Source organism: Polypterus senegalus, chromosome 4, assembly GCF_016835505.1.
Source record: "Polypterus senegalus isolate Bchr_013 chromosome 4, ASM1683550v1, whole genome shotgun sequence".
NCBI classification, from domain to species: Eukaryota; Metazoa; Chordata; class Cladistia; order Polypteriformes; family Polypteridae; genus Polypterus; species Polypterus senegalus.
The window spans coordinates 188,346,313-188,369,806 of record NC_053157.1 but is presented as its reverse complement, the minus strand read 5'-3'; the positions used below and the strand labels follow the sequence as shown (position 1 = coordinate 188,369,806).

The window sequence follows — 23,494 nt, the reverse complement described above, 5'->3', positions numbered from 1 at the left end:
GCGCATCTCTGGATTGATGGATGTAATCATTAAGCATCCTTTTCAGAGATATTGTGGTAAGGTATCCTTGGGGTTTAATGGATGTTTCATGCAATTCACAACACCGGGATCCCGAACATTTTTTCACTATGATGATATCTCACACTGCTACCTGGTGGAACCTTCCAGATTTATGTAATGTATACGCACAAGTATAAACAGTACATCGCTTGTGTAATAGTGGTGTCTGCTGGAACGCATGTCGCATGAGTTATAAACCTGGCCTAACTTTTGTCAAAACTACCTGCTCAATGTGCCATTGTGTTAATATGGTGCAAAATGGCAGACAAGTGTAGCAGTCATTCTTTTCAAATCAGGTGGACAAAGGAGTCTGGTTTTGTTGTGAGAGAGGATCGAGCCATGTGTACTCTGCATTGTGAAAATATTATGTGCTAAACGTCAAGTGCACAGCATCACTTTGATTCAAACCTTGCAAAAAACAAAAAATCTGGAAAAAGCAGACAATGGAATTTGTCAGAAAAAGCAGGAACAAAGTGTGAGAAGCAAAGTAGTGTTTAAAACGCTATGCAACACTGTTTAAACAGAAGGCAGCTATAAACTCTAAGAATGTTTTGCCAAATATAGGAAAGTATTTACAGATGCAGGAGTACTTGAAAGAAGCATTCCTCCAGAGTGCTGAGGGATTATTTGATAGATTGCCAAAGAAAGAAACAATTGTCCGAAGTTAAAGATTTGCCTGTTTCAGCAAGAACTGTAAAAAAGGTGGATTTCCAAAATAGCAAAAACTATTAATTTCCAGCAGTTACTGACTCCTCATTAACCACTGGCAGTTTTGATCTCTAGTCGAGAAGGTGGATGGTGTTAACAAAGATTTGCCTCTTGATTATGGAAATGAGTCAGTAGTGTGAAAGTTTTGAAGCAGCTTGTTGAGTCTTTTAATGTCATCTGCAAGATTTTAGTAGAGAAAGTGTTTAAACTACCCAAAGCTAAAGAATGAGCAATGGCTTGTAAAATTTATGTTTCTGACAGGCATTACAAGACATTTCAGTATACTAAATCTGTGTTTACAAGGCATGTGCCAAACTGTGTAATCTTTATTCAATCCTTGGAAGGCTTTTATGGTGAAAATTAAATTATAAGTGGCACAAAGCTAATCGCATCCTGCAAGCTCGGAGGGTTGTGCTAATGAAACAGAACCAACTGTCTTGAAATGAAAGGCAAATGGGACTTATTAGTTCCACCTTTCAAAGTAGTGATGAGAAATTTCCAAAAGTTGAGGTCAGGACAGCCTCCCTGAATACTATTAAGGTAATTTTTAAGATCAACTGTATTTATTTATTTAGTGGTTTAATGTTTTGAATGTTGTGACATTCAAACTGGAACCTTTTGTGATTTCAGTCACTTGAGCCTGTCAACCTCATTTTGTACTATCATGAATTCAATGGAATTTTCTACCATATTTCAAAACTGAACAAAAGGGCCCAATGTTTTTTTGATCAATCCAGAAAATTTTTTGGAGAATAACCTGGCTTTGCCATGTTTGAGTGAATGAGGATTGAAGAGTTTGAAATGTAGCAGATTGAGCACAAAACATCTTTACTATGGATGTGCAAGTTACCTTATGGACTTCTCCTTTGGCAAAATGCTCCAGTTACATTAAACTGCTCAATCTCATCATTGGCCTTGGATCTGAAAATAAACAGGACACGTGATAATATTCTTGTGTTTTATAAAAATGTTTAGTGAAATTGATGATTTATTTGTATGTTTCTGTTTCTGGAATGCACATAGCACACTCTTTTGTGCTTGACTGTGACTGAGCTCTGCAAGGAGCCAGTGTGCTTCTTGCCTTAAGCCCATGCTGCTGGAATAATAAAAGCACAGGTAACTTTAACTTAAAAAAGATAAGCATTGTATTTGGTTACTCAGTATTTTAAAAAGTAATTAAACTATTTAACCCATTACTTTTATTACCCTACTGTTCTCACGATTCTGTTGCTAAGTTTAGCACTGTATGTACAGGTCATCAACATTAATGTAGCTATTTGTGAAATATTGAGACTGATTATTTCAGCCAGGGGAAGGAGTAATGTGATCACCCAAACATTTGCCCTTGAAAATTAATTTTTTGGACGCTTTTACTCGTGTGCAAACCAAATACATGCATGGTCTGACAGATTGCAAATAACATGTGTATACTACAATATTCATTAACAATAGTAACCTGGTTATGGGTTTACATTGCAATATAATCAGATTATTCACAGAAAATCTACCTGTTAATCAGGTTTCTCAGAGGCCAAAAACCTAGTTTCTATAACTGGAATATTGTTTATATGGCATTTTAGAAATCAGATTTCTGTCAGTAATCTCGTTATTGAAGTGCATGTAAATGCACTGTCTGAAAGTTTTCAGTGTACATTAATGAGAATTATGAACATGTTTTGTCAGTGCATAAGTTAATAATGATTAAGATAAGTTTAATTTGCCATTAACAGTACAACTGCAAGGCAAAAATGGAAAATAATCTGTATGCTGTTGTCCACTGACATGGTAGTTTTCTAATGATTGCAAATTGACACTTAATTTGGAAAACATCAATACCACCTGCATTAAATCACAGTAAACAAAAGTCACACTCCTGCCCAATTTGGATAGATAGCAAAAAGCAAAGACCTATTATGAAAATATATACATCAAAAGGGAAACAGAAGCAGAAACATGGCAGGCAGCACTGTGTCCCCACAGCAGTCTTTTTATAGACCATATAAACACCGGCACCTTTCATTTTACACACTACATTAAGGTATATGTGAAAGTGTGGATCAGGCACTGAAGAAACTGATTAAAAACAGTAAAATAGAATTATATTCCCACAATGTATTTTCAGGTTGCAGTAAGTTTCTTGAATGATACATGATTGTAGTTGGAAAATAAGGCTATTTTGTTTTCTTGCCTTGGTCTAGCACCCTGTAATTTTTAAAAAGTCTAAAAAAAAGAATCAATAATTTTAGTTGTACGATATTTATTGGATATCAGATCTTATTGTTCGGTGCAGGTTCTGCGTGGTTTAACTCATTAAATTGGTAAAAATGCTGCGAATTGTAATCATTTTACATAATAGTGTCACACATAATAGTGATAGCGATATTAGCTCTTTAGTCAGGTGTCATACATTCCCTCAATAAAGAAAAAAAAATTGCATTCCTCCTCATACTGTTATGGACATGACTACAGCAGTCTGTTGAGTTCTTTTTGCAGTAGGCTTATCTAGTTTAGGGTTACTGGGAACATCTTTGCTGTATTGAGTGTGAGACAGAGCCCAGCCTTGGATGGGGCACACATTTCACACACCTGCCTACAACAGTGACAGAATGAGTTACTGTAAAGGTTTAAACTTAAAATATAATTTTGAAGCATGAGGAAACCTCTTCAACAATGCATGTAATGTGTTAATGGAACTACATAGTCACAGAGGGGAAATTAGTGGGGCTATTAATACAGCATATATTAGTACTGAAAATGAACATTAAAATATCTTTCATATTTTGGGTTTTTGAAGCCAAAGAAATGTTTACTAGTACAGTATAACTACCAACATGTGGGCAAAACGGTTAGAGGCATATATAGTCTGACAAATGTTTGAAAGGGATAGAAGCAAAGGAGATGGCATCTCCTGTTAGAAGTAGTTACTAGACTTGAAGTCTAATTCAGTGGCTAATTTTGGACTAGTGCCCAGGCATAAGCAACATCAAAGTCTGATCACATATGTAAGATATCTTAAAAACAACAGAACAAAGTCTGTTTTACAGGAATTCTGAAATAATAAGCTTAAATTAAAAAAAAAAAAAACGATTTCACAAAATTAGCCTTTAAGCTGTGACCAATCTAAAACAGAGGGAGTGATTTGGATAATTAAAGCATTCAGTGTTTGAAACATGCATTAATTTGAGTTATGTAATAAATATTACTATAGTTTTCATAAGTATTATTAACCAGCTAGTGTTCATTTACTGATGCTGACAAAAGAGTTAGAAGAAGTATATGTAAATGTAATTGTCCTGAATTACTGTGGTATATAGTGACAATTTTGTAATAATGTTGAATTTGTGTTCATTTTAATCAGTATTTTTCAGTTAGTGAAGATTAAGTATGTCGGTCAATATCCACTCTCTAGTAATGTCAGTTTGAAAATATTTTTGGAGTGAATGCACTTTTTACATGTGTATGTTAAGATTATTCAGGTAGTCCATAATGATGATACCTCTCATTATGAACCCTACTCTGAAATCCCCTGTAAGCCAATAATATACCAACTAATTTGTTGTTGCACTGGAGGGTGTGTTGGGGGCAGAATTCCCCATACCCATCACATATGAGTTTCAGACCCAATGTGTAGCTTGTTTTAGTTTACAGCATATTCGTGATCAGGTTGTTAAAGGCAAAAGATGAAACTAAGTGAGAGTGAATGTTCTGTTCAGTTGTATTCCCAGGAACTGACCAGTAGCCCAACCTAATTATCAAGCCAGAGAAACCGAGTGCCTGTTTTCACAATGAGTCATTTATTTAGCAGAGCTGTAGTATATGTAACAAATTTTGCTTGAAGCAGTTGTATATAATAGGCCTCTGAGGTGTTTAATACAGCATCGCAACTTCCTGTTTCTTCGGATATTCATATAGTTTACATCTGTTTCTATATCTATAGTATATGTTTCTTATTAGAGAACTAAAAAGAAAGCGAACTCAGAACATTGCATTGTGTTTTAGAAGTATAGAATTTTAGGATAAGGCTGTACAGTAAGTGTTTTTGTGTACTTATTTAAAATAATGTGTTTAGTTTCATACTTTCATTAAAGAGATGACAGATTCCCATTCTTTGCCTTTTCAGTGATGATTTATTTAAATTGTCTGGCTGTTTTGCTCTTCAGGGTTAACAGGCTAAATTGTAATACATAAATATGTTAATGTTGAATGATGAAGTTGTCAGTAAATGTTGTGGCAGATTGTTGGGGTCATTACCTGGCCAGGATGCCTGGAAGGACCGGAAAGGGACAAGTATAGCTTCCAGGCCACAAGGGGGCAACCGCCTTGGACTAAGAAAGGATCACGGTAGAAGAGGGAAAAGATTTTAACTCGTTGGGACCCGTGGCCACCTCCAGGGTGTGCCTTAAACCTCGTCAGACCCAGGGAAACTGTCCCTTCCGCCACGCCAGGCAAGATGGCGGATGAACCTGCAAGGGACACGCGGAGTGCTTCCAGTGCAAAGGGCAGCACTTCCGCCACATCAGGAAGTGCTGCCAGAAGATCGTCACCAGCCACCTGGAGCACATCCAGGTGGGAATAAAAGGTGCTGCCTCCTTACTGTCGGAGAGCTTGAGTCAGGAGTGGGAGCAGGACAAAGCTCTCAGGAGGAGACAGGCGGCCAAAAACTGAGATAGAGAAGAGAATTAATGTGGGGATTAATTGCTGTGTGCATTGTGTGGTGTTCGGGACTGAAACCTGGGTTTATTTGTGAATAATAAACATGTTTGTTTTATAAATATGTGGTTTCCGACTGGTGGTGTCCGGGTAATTCTCACAACACTTATAAAAAATTCGATTTTTTAGAATTTTCTTTAATTAATTTTTTTTTCAAATTCCTGGTCAATGAGGCTGAGTGTGCCAGAGATCAATTTGATATCCACAGCTAGGCTGCCAGGTATTACCAAGTATGTGTTGCACATAATTTTTAACAAGAGCCTTGTTATGTTTGTTCCTCCATTTTTACTGTTTGTTTAAACTGTCTGTTAGGCCTGTCATATTAAATATCATTTGAATATCTTTTGAATGTTCGTGATGTTCTGATCAATTGCCTGATGATCTAAATCACCAAATTTTCAGTCTAAATGGCTCAATCAGTAAATTGGTCTATTTCAAAGAAGAAACATGTCTCATTTTGCACCTCGAAAGTCCTATAAACATAGATGGTCAGGCTTTAGGAGAGAGTGAAGACAGGAATATTGATTTTTTTTTACATAAAGAATGTGGTGTAACAACTAAAAAAAACTACTATGTACAGTAAATACATAGTATGTATATATTTTACTAAGGGTTAATTTTATTGCCAGGTGGTGTGGTATAGTGGTTAAGGTTTTGAACCAAAGACGTCATACCCAGAGGTTGTGGGTTGAAATCTTGCTACTGTCGTTGTGACCATGTGGATTTCTACTGCATGTGCTTCAAATGGAAAAACAAAAGAAATGTAATCAGTTTAACTCAAATTTTTTATGTCTCCTTGGATAAAGGCATCAGTTAGATAATAAGTAATAAGAAGTGCTGGCTCTGGGGCTGAGGATCTGTGCTGATACTGTATTTGCCAGTTTAAATCCTGTTACTGCCAGAGGGAATCCTACTTTAATGGGCCCTTGAGCAAATCCCTTAACCTGAAAATTGCCATTATACAATGGCTGACCCTGCCTTCTGGCTCCCAAAGTTCATGTGAAAAGATGATTTCCCATTGGGGATTAGCAAAGTATATCAAATCAAAATGAAAAGGTTATTAGGTTACTGAAGCTCATGACATGCTTTACACAATTGTACACGAGTAAAACATTCCGTCATTACATCAGTTCCTTCTTTTCCTAGTGACTTGGCTTTTATTGATGTTCATTGCAAAAAACAGTGTTACAGGAAAGTGTATTCTTCAGAAAGAGTAATGTGTTGATCTTAATGTGTAGATAGAAGGAATAATTTTAGTAGATATTATCTTTATTAAATTTTAGCATAAACAAATGAAAATAACAAAGATTTTGGAGAGTGGGGCAGGCTGGGGCATCCTTGTTCAAAGTAAGCAGACACGCATGTAAACAATTTTTGAGGCTGAAGGCTGGGTGTCCTTTCAAAGTCTGTAGGGTAGAATGTATATTGTAATGAAGTAGCTCATGGGGGACCCGTTAAGTTTAAACTGTTTGTCCCGACTTGTGGATCTAAGGCCAGCACTCCTGCTTCTGTTTCTTTCTCCTAATAACTTCAACTTGAAAAATATCAAACTTTTCCTTTAAGATACGTTATAATATAATAATTTTGAATATTGTATTGTATAATACTTGTTTTTAACCTGAGTATTGAAACCTTAATTTTTGGCTCATTTGAAACCCTACAGTTTGTCCTAGATTACCTCCATCTACCACAATGTGCAGACCCCACAACTAGTAGTGCTGGCAATTCATTTTTTCATTTTGGCAATGAAGGCATCTTTTTGACATGTTTTGTCTGCTCATCCCTACTGCATTTCACTTGAGGGACTCTAGCCTACCATTAAAAGTCCAGAATCTGTCAAATCCCAAAAATATTATTTTGGATAATTGTAGCTTCCATGCTTGTTACCTTCTTCCTGTAGTAACAATTATCCCACTGGGATAATATAGTCTACCTAACCCAAACTAACCTAACTAATATTACTTTAACTTGATACAGAGGATTTTCTGTATGTGACATTGACAGCATGTTCTGAACACAGTTATTTTCTAAATGTTTAAATTTCAGTTCTATGCAGTAATGTACCATATTGAATGTGAACACAGTGTGTACCTATCTTTTTTTATAAATGTGATGTTACAATCTGGTTTCTCAAGCCCTTTATATGGTAGTTGTCCAGCTCTGTTTATAGTACACATGGGTTGTAACTCTTCATTTAGTAGAAGTAACCTCTTTAAAGCAATAGGTGTACACATTCATGCACAAAAAAATTGCCCCAATTCGGTTTAATACTTACTGAACATTTATTTATCAACAGTTGTTATCCTTTTGTAAATCCATTGTATTCTTATTTTAATAGTATTCAAATTCCTATTTAGTGCAAAATTGTACCCAGAATAAAACTTCAGAAAACGTTATTTAACAATGTGACTAGTTAAATGCAACATTTAAATGTGACATACATATGTCATAACACTACCTGATCATCAACTAATTAAGCACATTTGCTTAGCAGCATCAGCAACATTCTGAAAATGACTTAATCCAGTTCAGGCTTGTAAGGTGCCAAAGCCTATCCCAGCAGGTTTGGGTGGACCCAGGCCTGGATGGGTAAGAGTTCACTGTAGGCACAGCTTGTGTACAAACTCACACAAGCCAAATAACTGTCCATGGTTAATCCAGAATACCTGTCTTTGAGGGTGTCGGATGAAAACTGGTATTCCTGTAGAAAAACTAACACAGACTTGGGTAGAATTTAAAGATTTCACATTGACAATGACTTGAAGTAGAATTTAAACGCAGGACTGTGGATCTGTCTGTTAGTGGTGCCAACTACTTCTCCACCCTGCCACCCTGATTAGCAGCACATAACTAATTTCCACTAATGTCTTTTGCATGTTGGTTTGTTTATGGGGACGAATAAACACGTGCGCATGCACGCGAGAGAGAGAGAGAGACAACACACCCACACACACACAGGTACGCGTGTGCATTGTTGCAATGTTACTTTTCTTGGTTGTTTATTAAATTACGGATTTTTCAAATGTTCATTTTTTTCCCTGTGCTTAAAACTCATTAAAAAAGTGTTTTTATCGAGCGGTTCGTAGCGCTATAGCGCAAACTCTTGCAGTGTTAGTTTTGGTTGTTCAAGGTTTTCTGTGTTATTCAATGAATTTACATTTAGTTTACTATTACACTGTGCATTCTATGGTATAATTAACTATATATTTGTGCTTAAAAACTTATATATTTATTTTTTATATATTTATTTTAATATATATAAAAATATATATATTTACATACAGTTCATATGGTCTGGAACGGAATAATTTTAACTCTGGTCGTGAACCGAGACAGCCCTGACCGCCCACTCTAACCCTTCTCCCACGTCATGGGGAACACACGACAGAGCCCCACCCACCAACTCTCACCCTCCTCCCGTGTCCACCCTTGCTGTCGAGGCATGCGCACTGCTTGCTCATGTGCCCGCCCCCCAACACATTACCAAAAACATCCTCACTCACTTTGGTCCACATGTAGCTGTGAGCCACGTTGATAATTATGCAGCGTATGCTACGCCGCGGTTTGGCTAGTAGTTAATAAACAGTACACACATACATTTGGTTTCTGTCTGTAACAGATGGTGTACACTTATAGGACTTATAAAAGTTACCTTTTTTTTTCACTATTTTTTCTCTCAGTCATGATCACGATACATACTACCGTCCTAGGGATCTGACGCTGTTAGTTTTTATTTGAAACTGGGAATAACTGTAGATGTGAGTGGTGTTTTGAGGCAATGGAACTGGACATTCTCTGATCTGGAGGGATAAAAGCTGACACACAAACGCTGGCAAATCTGCCTTCTTCGTATCTCACTGTCGCTTGATTTTTTTTTTATTCAGTTTTATTGAGTGTCCTGCTCATGCTGAATTAGTATGCGCCTTATGGTCTATGATGTCAAAAAAAACACAGAGACATAGGTATATATGATATTTGGAATTATTAATTTTATGACCTGTATAGTACATTTCGGAAAACATTGTGGCACAGATGCAACATTATTCATATTATTCATAATCATTCGCATAACATCTTGCGGTTATAAATCAGTGACCTTGGGGTTTTTTTTCCCCCCCCGATCTTGCCTTTCTCTATGTTGCTGTATGGGGTGGTTTCTTTTGTACTCCAGGACATGCAGAGGAAAGAATAGTACAGAGAGGTCAGTTCAGCGCTATATGCAATCATCAAATTCAAATGTTAACAGTTCACACACATGCGCAAGGACCGTCGTTCCTACATTTACGACGTGTGTACCTGTTGTGAACGGATTTAAGGTGGGCCAGATCTACGAGTTTTTTCATAGGCTCTGGTAATTCTAGTGTTAATAACAATGTGATCAGAAAAATTGTACTTGATTTAAAGGTTAGGAGTTTAGCACATGCATGTAAAACTGCAGAAATTTTTGATATTTTCTGTTGTGGAGTAAATCTACACTTTGTGATTGAAGACATAGTGTTAATTGCTGATTTATTCAATGTATATAAAGAACCGATATTTAATTTACTTCCTAAGCTATTCATCAAATTAGAGCATTGTAACCAATCCATGCACAGATTTTTATTTGTAGTGTAAAACCTGACAACACATTGGCTTTTGCTTTTGAAAGTGTTTGTTAGGTGTACTTGCATAGAAGGCATGTACCGCAGTTTCTATGTATGTCACCAAACTGTTTTTTCTGAATGAAACAACTCAGATGCCAGAGAAGTCTTTGTTAAAATTTAGCACACTTCTTCTTCAGGAAAGTTTCATTTTCATTGGGAAAAAAAAAAAAAATTGAGTCTGCTGTAAAAATTTTTGGAATTTCAGTGTCCCATTGAAATGTTTTGGTGAATCTTTGATCAAGACTATCTTGAAACAGATAAACATGCTGCAAACATTTACAGATTAATTTACTGATTCCAATTTAACTTGAGAGAGGTCACTTCAACTTACATTATGTGTACTTTCGTGTTCTACTTGACTATCAGTTTAATGCTTGTTTAAATATTAAACTAAAAATAAGTAAATAATAACATATATTTGAGCATGATTTTTGTACTCGGGGTGACTTTCTTGCATTCTTTCCACTTTCATAACTGGCGCCTTTGAAGGCAAATGTCCACATGCCTCCCATGATGCTTCATGTCCTCGTTTGTCACACACTTGCACTTCATCTTTCGTCTTGTCACCAAAGCCAAACTGACCAATTAAATAGGAGAATATTATAGTAACAACTGAACAACTGCAAGAATAAACACCAGAAACCACAAAAAAAATCCTAGCAGTACTCAGGGTAGCTGTTATTTAAATACAAAAGCCATCAAAATCCCAAGCAGCTGCACCCTATAAAAGGGAAGCATCTGCACCACCATTTTGTTTTCAGTTTAGTATAGACAACTGGATGTTCAAGTGATAAAACACTTAGCCTGTTGGGTATGAGAGTACTATCCCTCACCCCCATCACTCAACTCCTCCTTCAGAAGTGCTCTGTGCCCTCACAAAAATTGCTTCCGTCATGGCTCCACTCCAGCCCTGCCTTCCACTCCTCACAGCTGCCCTTGTAGCAGCAAGATGCATCACAATATGTTTGTAACACAGGAAACCAACTGAGTTCTACAAATGGGACTTGCACAACATTTTTATAAGAGCTTCATGCTTTGTAGAGGAACTGAGAGTCAAAAAAAAGAGATAAAAGAAAAATATTATTAATAGTGAAGCGAATAGTGGTGCCAGCACATGTATCTCATAAGGTTTTAAATCTCTTTTTGTGGCTTACTGCATGAATATGGGTCAGTTAGTAAGAAAAAAAATGCTCCAAATGCACAAAGTAGTGGGTTAGAAAAAAATAACTGCTGTGAAGGTGTCTGGCTGTATGTTTTACTAATTAAGATAACTAGTGAGAACAATTTATGAAAAGGCTGAGCATAGAAATTAGGTGCATATGCAGATCTGCAATATGTTGCAGCTTTGCAAAGCAAATCTGGAATAAATCATGCCAGAATTAATGAGGGTACAGCAACCCTATGTTCTTTAGCAATCGAATATCAGTTTTTACCTTTGAATAAGACCTTCTTTAAATAAATTTACATTATTTTCAAAGGCTTGTATTTGATCTGACAACCCAAGCAAGCACAGAGCAGGCAAATATGTATTTACGCTGCACTAAAAAAAACAAACTGAGGCTGCATTATCTGCAATTTATGTTTCAGTATTTCTCTGACACTATAATTTATCATCAAAGCTCTAGACCTCTTCCCTTCATGATGTGAAGTAACCAACAATTCTACTTTAAGACTTTAACAGAGAACCTAACTCTTCACTTCTTTTAAAAATATTATGTTCAAGGAATTTGAGCAATATTTAATAACATAACCTCCAACTGTAGGACATCAATTATGTAATCTGTACAGTACATCACTTGAATTGGAATCTGCTGACTGTGGAAAGCTATTGAGCCATCACCTGTTTATTTGTGCTACGTTTGTAACTACATGCGGGGCTGGTGCCACCATTAAGGTGAATTAGGCATTCTCCTAGTGTGCAGATCATAAGGGGAGGGAGGTACCCAGTCACACGTGTTAGCTACCCAATAGTTGGTTGGCACACTAATATGCTTGGCCTTGGGTGCCTAAATAACCTAGCACAAACTATGTGACATTGTAAAGGGCTGTTAAAAATTGTTTATTTAACGTCTGCTAACACATGTAATTGCATTCTATTATCACTGTTTTTTTCAAATATGACTCGCTGCTACCACATTTTTGTTTAATAAATGTTTTTGTAACAAACTCTAGCTCTGAATTTTCAAATCAGTTAGCAAAGAACGCCAAATGCACCTGAATGTTACACCATACACCTTTTTTTAACTTATTTTGCAAAACCTTTCAGGTGCTTAGCTCAGGCATGGTTTCATGTCATTCTAAATTTTATAGAAGTGGTACAATAAGTGTTCTTTATAAATGTTTGAATTTGTGTAAAAGAGCTGTCATACTAGAATAATGTTTATCAAAACAGAATATATTTTGGAAATGCATACGGTGTACAGCATACTTCTTTATGCTTGTTAAATATTTACAGTGCTTTGCAAAATTACTCAGACCTTTTAAAAGTTACTTAAATTGCTAGGGGGTAAGTCATGCATACAATCGTTTATTACAGAATATTAAAGTTTTTAAAGGCAAAACGCTTTGTCAGCAGGGACCATATATAAAACCATGATTTTTTTAAATGTTTAAATGTGATATAGCATTTATTACACTATCGTATTTTGAGCTGTGCATTGTACAAATGATCCAGAGACTTTCTTTTTATACCATGCTTTATTTACACTCGTAACAAGAATTGGTAAGATTGCAAAATCATCTAAAATCAGAAATAAAACTAAAAAGTAAATATAAAATTAAATTTAAGAAAGTACTGGGGGAGGGATGGGGGTGGAGAACTTCTCTGGTAAGTTGCTAAGTTGTTTACAGTTGTCCTGTTATATTCTTTAAAGTTCTGAGACGCTTTCATCAGAGCTGCAGTCCAGATGTGGGTTGTTGCACTGCTCTCGTCAAGGAGCTGAAAGACAGACAAACTTTGATTGAAGAAGACCTTGTATTAGACAAGTGGTCATGTTTAAAGGCTTTTATTAACATTAAATACAAGACTTGAATGTTGCTTTATCTGATCCAGCATTGCATTAATTTAATTGAAAAGTATTCTGCTAAAGTGAACCAGCAGCCTTCCCTATCTTCATCACATTGAGCCATTGTTTGCTTCAAAAAGACAATAGTAATTACACCAAGTAGTATACCGGCTGTCACCACATATAAGTCAAATCCTGTTAACGCGAATACCAAAAACAAAATTTTCAGAATAACAAATACTTTTTGTTGGCCTGGACAAAAGTTCATTAAAATTTTGTTAAATGGATTTTGTTTAACAAAATTTAAATTTCAGTATAACATTTTTTTTTTTACCAAAAATGACAACTGAAAGTGATAATGCAATACAAAAAATACTTAATGCCGTGCTCACACTTTCGATGAGCCTCGGGAAACTTGCAGCAGGCCGTCTCTTTAATGATAGACCAAAAGAATGTGACACTCTGTTATGAAATTTCCAGTATTGGCCAGTCTCGTGTGTGGATATTGTACTGTTTGAGTTTATAGAGCGTCTCAAAATTTTCCTTGCAATGAACAAAAAAAGTGAAAAGTGGTGTCAGTTTATGCCAAAAGAAAAATGAACAATATGTGAAAAAGTTTATTCTGGAATAAAGGAAAATAAGGTGACGAAAGCATTTGGAATCGCAACTTCAATGCTGTGAACAATTTTGAAGGACTGAAAAAAAAATAGAAGACAAAGTTAAAGAATGAGCGAGGGACCTGAACGAAAAAAAATTACAAGTGCATTTATATTTTTCTAATAAAAGAAAAACTTACATCTAATGTCTCATTTTCAAATAAAAATGTTTTTTGCAGTTTAAGAAGCACTGTTTTTTTTAGTTACAGATATTGTCAAGTTTGGGTCACAGAGTTTTTTGCACTAGAGATAGAAAACTGAGTCCAGGTTGGGTGTTAAATGTTCTAAACATTGTGCAACATGCATGTTACATGGTAAGACACAGCAGGACAGCCATGGAGGTGTCTTGCCCTGCTGCCATTAGAGATGGTGAATTTCCGGCAACCTCAGCCACAGTAGTATGTACATTTTCCTCATATTCGTTATAATGAAGTTTCCATTATAACGATTATTTTTATAATCCCATGAATTTCATTACAGCAGTATTCCACCTGTATTAACTTAAAAAGTTATTGTGATATTGCAGTACTCATCTACATTAATATTCCTCCTTTTTATTTTTGCTTTTTTGAATAGGCTGATGGAGTGGTCTGTATATATAAGAGTTGGTGACCAAAATGAAATGTAAACAAGAAGGAGAGGATAAAAACGGTTCCAGATTACCAAGGTGGGGATTCTAAAGATTTTCTACTGAAATTTACAAACAGAGTAACTAAACTTCTTTATGTAGTTATTGTGGTCCACTTCTGACCATCTGACATTATATATGTAATGGGTTTCTATAACAGAGTCAACAATTCTAACCATGAAAACATTGCCCTAATCCTCCTTGGAATTAGCATGGGTGGGGGTGGAGTCCAATGTAAGCTTAACACTTTTTGTGTATTTAGATCCTAAACTAAGCAGATCTTCATGAACATCCATATTCATGCAGTTATGTTTCTTCTTCAGTCATCCATTAGACACTGAGACACTTGTTACACTGATGTAATTGACTGATTTCAAAAGCAGTGTTCCTGCATTAAACACAAAAATGCTGAAGCATATGTAAAATTAGGTCTACAACCCTTTGATTGGAAAATGTTGGGGTCTTAGGCAAGTTTTTATCAGAAAGCATTGTGTGTTTTTTGTTTTTTGACATGGAGATATGCATAGTATAGAGTAATATCCACAGCTGTAGTAATTAGACAGAGACTCTTAAGTTTTGATTTATGTGCTCATTTTAATCAAATCATACAAATGAGCGAACATCATTCTAACACTGTCTAGGCACCAGTAAGGGGTGGCATTTAAACTCCATTTTATGGTCTGCTTTGCCTTTCCAAATATGTAGAGCCATCAGTATAGACAAAGTTAGTTATGACTGTACCACCTAATTAATCCCTAAACAGTCTTTGAAGGGGCTAGTTTATATTTTGGATCACTCTTCCAAACTTAGAGCCAGCTGCTGCTTCCTGATGGTCAGGAGAAAATGTCAGTCTTGCTTACAAGGTCCTGATGGGATAATTATATAAGAATATTCAAACTTGCCAATAGGGCAAAACATTTAATTGTATGCTACAAGCTCTGTGAAAAAAACTTGTACTTAATCTACCAGTGTAATGAAGTGTGCATCTAGAAGACAAGAAAGTTAAATTTAACAGACAGGAACAATTCAGGTTTTTGGGCTATATAAGAACGAAAAAAAAAATGCCCATCCCACCCCACCTGAGACAACTATTTAAACAGAAACACAGAGAGAGAGAGAAAAAAATCTATGAGTGAACTGACACATGCACACACCACTCAAGAGTGCAAATCAAAGTAGAGCGAGAGGGAATAAAATTGAGGAAAAGCTGACAGGAGAAACTGACTGACTAACGGAGCAACTCTATACCTGCTCTTTACTAATTGAGCAACATGAAGCCAGTTGTGGATAGCAGTTGCCTCAAAAAGAAAAATGGGTTGGTATAATAATCATGCATTGACACAGGCCACCAAGCCACAGCATTTATCGGTCTCATCTTGCTGTCACAGGTGACTTTTTGTTTACTGTCACTGCTAATGATTAACAAATGCAGCTTCATTATGTTAGGAAAACTATACGCTGCCGCAGTTTGCCTTTTTATGTTGACTTGTATACCCACACCATATGGAAACTGAATATAGCGCCTTGTCAGTCGGTTTATGGCTTCTGGCAGAGCAGGCGTGATGGAGCTGAAGCATGGCTGAGATTTTATTTTTATTTTATCCTCTGACAAAAGCCAACCATTGCTTCAGTAGCACCAAACAAGCCATGCCGAGTCAAACCATTAGACTTTGACTGCACTGATACGTACAGCATGGTATTTATAGCTTTCTGTATACAAGTGAATCATACCTATGTTTTTACTTAATTCAATTAGTGATAATAAGTCGTTGCAGTGGTTAATAATCCTGAGAAGTGACAACAGGAAACCTATATAAACCAAGGAAAACCCAAGTAAGTTCTTCACTACAAATGTTCAGCATTGGTCCTTCTAAAAGGCAGCTAGCTACAATAGAGTATATGTCATTTTCATCATTTTATAGGTTTAATATGCTTGTTTCATCAGCACATTGTAATAACGGCTCAGTGATATGAATTATTTTACATGCAAGTTATCATTTAGCTGGCTCGGCTGTGTTTCCTTGCTTTATCAAAGGTGTTATTTTCCCATTTTCTTCAAAACATTGTATATGAAATGGGTTAGAGTTGCCATAGATTTTTTCACATTCTGTCATAAAGGTTACTTTAACATATGACAGCGTTTGCTTGTAAATTCACATATTCACATTTCAGGCCAGTTTATGTGCGTATGCAAGTTTATAAATCTGACCCCTAGAGTGTGCTGACATAATTAGATAATCGGCAATTGTAAATAATACACTCTCATTACTTTTGAATGCTTGAAAACGAATCTGGAAGACTTAATTTAACTTACTAAAGTCTAGATAGGTTTGCAACTACAGAACAGCAGTTGTCTTGGGCACTTTTTATATAAAAGGAAGGTTAGAACAGGAGTGATGATTAACCATTACTGCAGGATCAAGATTTAAGTTTTCAGGATTAGTTTCATAGCAAACCTAAAAAAACTCTGGGTATTTTCTCAGAAGTCATTGTTTTAATATTTGAAAGTAAAAACATGCTTCAAAACAAGTCAAAAGAGAGGTTGAAAACATGTCCAGAGAGAGGTTGAAAAAGGAGCCAGGGAACTAGAAAAAAAGATCATCCTGGAAATGATGTAAGTTAAATTGTTCTTGGCAACCTCAGGAAAACAGAAAAAAGCCATGAAAAATGGCAGATTAAGTGAGAAATGGAGCAACAGTCCTGCGATTTGGCTTGATATTTTAATGTATTATGGAAAAGATACCTTATTTGCCTTACATCCCTGATGGCATTAGCATTTTTTAGGAATTGCCTTATTTCCAGAATGCTGCTAAATCTACTTGTATAATCTGCATAAATGCAGATTAAAGTAGTTTAGAAGTAGATTCTAAAATACAGGTCTGCACTCCGATGGGACTCACATGACCCAATATAATTGCTTGTGACTCAGGACTGATTTTTAGTATTGCAGGTGAAGTAAGGGGTTGACACCTGTGTGAGCGGGAGCTAGAGTCTGGGAAATTCAAAACACATTTATTTGCCTAAGCAGATAGGACACTTGCATATATTGTCTAACACAGCCTTCTCAAGATTGCAGAGCTTTGAAACAACACTTAAAAGAATGTGCAGATTTTATTTGCAAGGATATAATGCTTTTCGACAAAGTGTCTGGTGTCAGTGTGTGACATGGCAGTCAGAATTGGAAAGTATGAAGTTTAAAGAGATACTGCCCCCTCCAATGAAAGTATTGTGGCACGTAGTAGAAAAAGCCCAAAAACTGCAGCAGTTTCATGACTGTCCGCACCAACCAAAAGATACTCACATAGGAACACAATGTATGTTTGCTTCTGGTTAGATCCTGTCAATTGTCTTTATTGAAAAAAAATACAACCATGGTGGTCTCTTTCCTGAAACCATTCATAGATATGACGACTGATTTAGAATCAGATAGTATGCTGTCTGAAACAACATGTCAACAAACTGTTCAGCACCAATTTCTAACCATGTGTTCTACAAAGTAGGAGCATTTTTCAGCCCATAGCTTTTTTATGACAGGATATAATCAATAAACAGAAAACATGCAATGGAACCCACAAATGTCTTTTATTTAGGAGGATTGCAAAGATGCAAGAAGAGATTTATAATAATTTGTGATAATCATGCATTAATGCAACTGCACTAAATCAATGTGTGCAGTGAAATTCATTGTTAGTACCACCCTCTTTCTTCACAGAGCTAGTGAGTAGGCAAAGAGATGCCTTGAATATTGACAGTGCTTTGCTTGGATACATTGTGTTTTTGTTGATAAGCATAAAGTACTGTGCGCCATGAAGTGTTTTGTTAACAGTAATACTGTATGCTGACTAGAACAACAACAACAACATTTATTTATATAGCACATTTTCATACAAAAAATGTAGCTCAAAGTGCTTTACGTAATGAAGAATAGAAAAATAAAATAAGTCAACATTAATTAACATAGAATAAGAGTAAGGTCCGATGGCCAGGGAGGACAGAAAAAACAAAAAAAAAACTCTATAGACAGCTGGAAAAAAAAATAAAATCTGCAGGGATTCCAGATCATGCGACCGCCCAGTCCTCTCTGGGCATTCTACCTCACATAAATGAAACAGTCATCTTTGTATTTAGGGTTCTCACGGAAGGACTTGATGATGATGGTCATGTAGACTTCTGGCTTTTAGTCCATCAATGTTGGAGCATCATGATGCTTTGAGTAGGTGGTGGCACAGGCCGCCACCACAAAGAAACCGGAAAAAGAAACAGAAGAGAGAGTAGGGGTTAGAGTAGGATTTTAGAACCACCATGAATAGTTATTATAATGAATTGAACATATAGAGTATCAGGAATAAATTAAAGTGAAGTTATGAAAAGGCCATGTTAAAGTAATGTGTTTTCAGCAGTGTTTTAAAGTGCTCCACTGTATTAGCCTGGTGAATTCCTATTGGCAGGCTATTCCAGATTTTAGGTGCATAACAGCAGAAGGCCGCCTCACCACTTCTTTTAGGTTTTGCTTTTGGAATTCTAAGGAGATATTCATTTGAGGATCTGAGGTTACGATTTGGAATATAATGTGTCAGACATTCCGATATATAAGATGGGGCGAGATTATTTAAGGCTTTATAAACCATAAGCAGAATTTTAAAGTCAATTCTGAAAGACACAGGTAACCAGTGTAGTGACATCACAACTGGAGAAATGTGCTCAGATTTTCTTTTTCTATTTAGGATTCTAGCAGCTGCATTCTCCACTCATTGCATATGATTTATGTCTTTTTTGGGTAGTCCTGAGAGGAGTGCGTTACAGTAATCTAGTCGACTGAAAACAAAAGCATGAATTAATTTCTCAGCATCTTTCAATGATATAAGCGGTCTAACTTTTGCTATGTTTCTTAAGTGAAAAAATATTTTCCTAGTGGTCTGATAAATATGCGATTTAAAATTCAGGTTACAGTCAATAGTTACCCCTAAGTTTTTTACTTCTGCCTTGAGTTTTAATCCTAATGCATCAAGTTTATTTCTGATAACCTCATTGAATCCATTATTGCCAACCACTAAAATTTCAGTTTTTTCTTTATTTAGCTTGAGAAAATTACTATTCATCCATTCAGAAATACAAGTAAGACATTGTGTTAGTGAATCGAGAGAGTCGTGTCATCAGATACTATTGATAAGTACAGCTTATAAAAAGCTTATGAAAGCTTAGAAAAGCTTATGTTTTAAGCAAAATCTATATGTGCAACTTGTACGTGGACAACATCTACCTTCTGTGCCTGTTCCACATTTTGTGGAATGAATATTTAACATGGCTCATACTTCATTTTCATATGGAATAGTAAGCGGTTACATACAAAGTTTTAACAGGACATGTTGCTTACACTGCTCTTTTACGTTCATTTCTGCAGAAAGACGTGCAGACTTGTGCTTAGAAATTATTACCCATCGGAAGGTCTGTAATAAATACTGATGAAGCAGAAACGTTACCAAAAAGTGAAAAGGACAACTGGGTCAAAGAGGGGAAAGCTTCAGCTACCTTCTTGTACACGATCATGTTAAACAGGCTTATCAACCATACATAACTTTTTTTTCCCCCTGAATTGAAGCAATTGGCAGGCAGGAGTGGGACAAAACTGCTACAGTGCAGATGGGAACAGGACAAATGAGGCCAAGTGTATGTGGGGGTGGGCAGGCATGGGATGGAGTACTGTAGTAGTCGGTGGGCCCGGGTTTAAATACAGCTAAATACGTGGTACTTAATAATTATTGTTATGTGATTTATTTTCCTGTTTAGGCTGCACTTTAAGATGTTTTGGTATTGTGTATGCTGTCTAGTCTAGTATTTTATGCAGGTGCTGAAAATCTAACCATATCTACTTTATTAATTCATTATAAACTCATATAATCAATTTAGATTTCCTGATCCTTTAGAACTGTATGTTATTTAAACAAAAATAACAGTCGTCCTTGGTTGTGTCCAAATTGATGCCATTTGTATCAGCTCAAAATTTCTGCGTGGTGACTTTTTTTAGTTCTCAATGCAGATTCTAATTTTTTTTTTTTTTTTATTAATTTTATTGTAATCATTCCATACAAATAGATCAATTTTTACAAAAAAATAGGATTGAAAAACAAGTCCTCCCCCCACCCCTGAGAGAGAGAGCATGGCCAATGGAGTAAAACTTAAGACTGTAAACATGCCTAAATTGATGAGTTTAATAGGGCAATAGAGATAAATGGAGAAGAAAAAGAAATGCAGAGATAATTGCTTCCTCAGTGCTTTAAGAGCTTATTCTAAAATATTACTGATTAGATTCTGCCAGGTTTTGAAAAAAATCTGTACAGATTCTCCAACTGAATATTTGATTTTTTCCAATTTCAAATAGTATAAAACATCGGTTTCCCACTGACTTAAAAGTGGAGAGTTAGGATTCTTCCAGTTTAGCAAAATAAGTCTTTATGTGCCAAAAGGGTAGTGAAGGCAATCACAATTTGTTTGTCCTTCTCCACTTTAAACCCATCTGGAAGAACACAAAATACAGCTGTTAACGGGTTAGGAGGGATTGTGACACCACGGCTGTCTGAAAGGCACTTAAAAATTTTGGTCCAAAATGATGTTAATTTGGTGCAGGCCCAAAACATGTGACCCAGTGAGGCTGGGACTTGATTGCAGCGTTCGCAGGTTGGATCCTGCCATGGAAACATTTTGGACAGTTTTAGGCGAGACAGATGTGCTCGATATATAATTTTGAGTTGAATAATTGTATGCTTTGCGCATATGGAGCTCGAGTGAAGTCTCTGGATTGCTATTTTCCACTCCTTTTCTGATATATTGATTAAGAGATATTTTTCCCATTGTCCTCTTGGATCTTTAAAAGGGAGGGACTGTAAAATAATTTTATATATTGCAGAGATGGTGTCTAAGTCCTTGAAATTGAGCAATATTTTTTCTGGTATGGAGGAGGGTGCAAGATGAGGAAACTCGGGCAGGTTCTGTTTAACAAAGTTTCTAATTTGAAGATAGTGAAAGAAATGTGGGGCTGGAAAGTTAAATTTGGAGTGTAAATGTTCATAGGATGCAAAGATGTTGTCAATTTAATCCCAAATCTTTTCCAGATATTAAAAACGCTGCAGCGAGTGGCAGCCATTCCAGCAGCTCCTTGTATGACTTTTATCTTTTTACCTTTTTTCTATTTTTCTCTATTTCACTGATCACTTCTACCACTTTCTTTTATGTGGAATTGGCTATCTAGACACTTTTTACTATTTTTTACTACTTGACATGGATTTTTACACTCCGAGACTCGTCTATTCAAGTAGTCAACTTAAAGAACTGAGAAGAAATGCCCACGCCGATGTGGTTCCCTATTTACCTGACGAGGTAAGAAAACGATATCGGGCCATCTGAGCCGGCGCAAAGATAAAAGATAAGATAAAAGCCAAGCAGCTTGCTCGAAAATGGCGTTATAAACTGTCAGTGCCTTCTGTGATCCTTGGAAATGTGAACTCACTACCAAATAAGATTGACGAACTGGCTTTGCTGGTGAAAAATGTCAGAACCTACAGAGAATGCAGCTTGCTGTGGTTTAGTGAAACGTGGCTAACAACTACCATCCCAGATGCTAACGTCGAGCTATCCGGGTTTAGCACAGTTAGAGCGGACAGAGATGCAAACACCTGCGGGAAGCGGAAAGGAGGAGGACTCGCTCTCTATGTGAATACAAGGTGGTGCAAATCTGGACATATAAACGTTAAAAGCTCCAATTGCTGCAGGGACATCGAACTGTTGGCCGTAAGTCTGCGTCCCTATTACTTGCCAAGAGAGTTTGGACACGTGATTGTTGTCATTGTTTACATCCTCCCTCGAGATAGCGAGTGACATCATCCATTCTGAAGTTGCTAAGTTACAAACGCAGCACCCTGAGGCACTTGTGCTAATCTCTGGAGATTTTAACCATGTGACGCTGGACAAAACATTACCTGCCTTCTCCCAGTATGTGGACTGTAAAACCTGGGGAAATAGGACTATTGACCTACTGTATGCAAACGTTAAAGATGCATACAGCGCCACCTGCGCTTGGGAAAGCAGATCATAACCTGGTTCTGCTTCAGCCTCACTACAAACCAAGAGTGAAGGCGCTACCTACAACCACACGATCAGTCAGGAAGTGGTCCCCTGAGGCAGAGCAGGCTCTGAGAGACTGCTTTGGAACTACAGACTGGGATATACTGCTGGGGTCACATAGTGAGAACATTGAAGAGGCTGTTGACTGCACAACTGATTACATCAACTTCTGTATGGACATTGTAGTTCCAGTAAGAACAGTATGCTGCTATGCTAACAACAAGCCATGGATTACAAGTGACATCAAGGGCCTTTTGAACCAGAAGAAAACGGCTTTTAAAGGCGGTGATCAGCATGAACTCAAGCGCGTGCAGAAGGAACTCCGAGTCCAGCTCAGGGTGGCAAAGGAGCAGTACAGGAGAAAGCTGGAGCAGAAATTGCAGAATAACAGCATGAAGGAAGTGTTGGATGGGATGAAGATCATCACTGGCTGCAGCTCGAAGTGGAGTGCCACCTTCAAGAGAGATGTGGAGAGAGCAAACCAAATGAACAACAACAGGTTTGACCACCCTAACCCACTCTCACCTCGAGTACTGCATCCTCCAACCATCCTTCTGCTGATACCAGCATAGGTGAGACATCCCCACCCACAATTACAGCAGCACAGGTGAGCAGAGAGCTGAGGAGACTTCGTGCCAGCAAAGCAGCGGGTCCAGATGGTGTATCGCCACGACTGCTGAAGGCCTGTGCATTGGAACTGGGGAGTCCTCTACAGCGCATCTTCAACCTGAGCCTGGAACAGGGGAGAGTCCTGAGGCTTTGGAAAACATCTTGTATCACCCTAGTCCCAAAGGTATCACGTCCTAGTGAGCCGAATGACTTCCGGCCTGTTGCTCTGTTGTCACATGTGATGAAGACCATGGAGCGGCTGCTGCTTCACCACCTGAGGCCACAGGTCCGACATGCCCTCGACCCTCTGCAGTTCGCATACCAGGAGAATGTGGGAGTGGAGGATGCCATTATCTA

General features: G+C 37.1%; 1 protein-coding gene across 1 annotated transcript in view; it reads left to right on the top strand.

The window, feature by feature from the left end:
• st3gal5 (ST3 beta-galactoside alpha-2,3-sialyltransferase 5) overlaps positions 1–23,494 on the top strand; it is a 78,764-nt gene that overhangs the window by 27,402 nt on the left and 27,868 nt on the right. Inside the window, exon 2 of the mRNA XM_039751785.1 lies at positions 14,359–14,449. The gene's annotated coding sequence lies outside the window, so the exon portion shown is untranslated. The remainder of the gene's footprint in view (positions 1–14,358; positions 14,450–23,494) is intronic.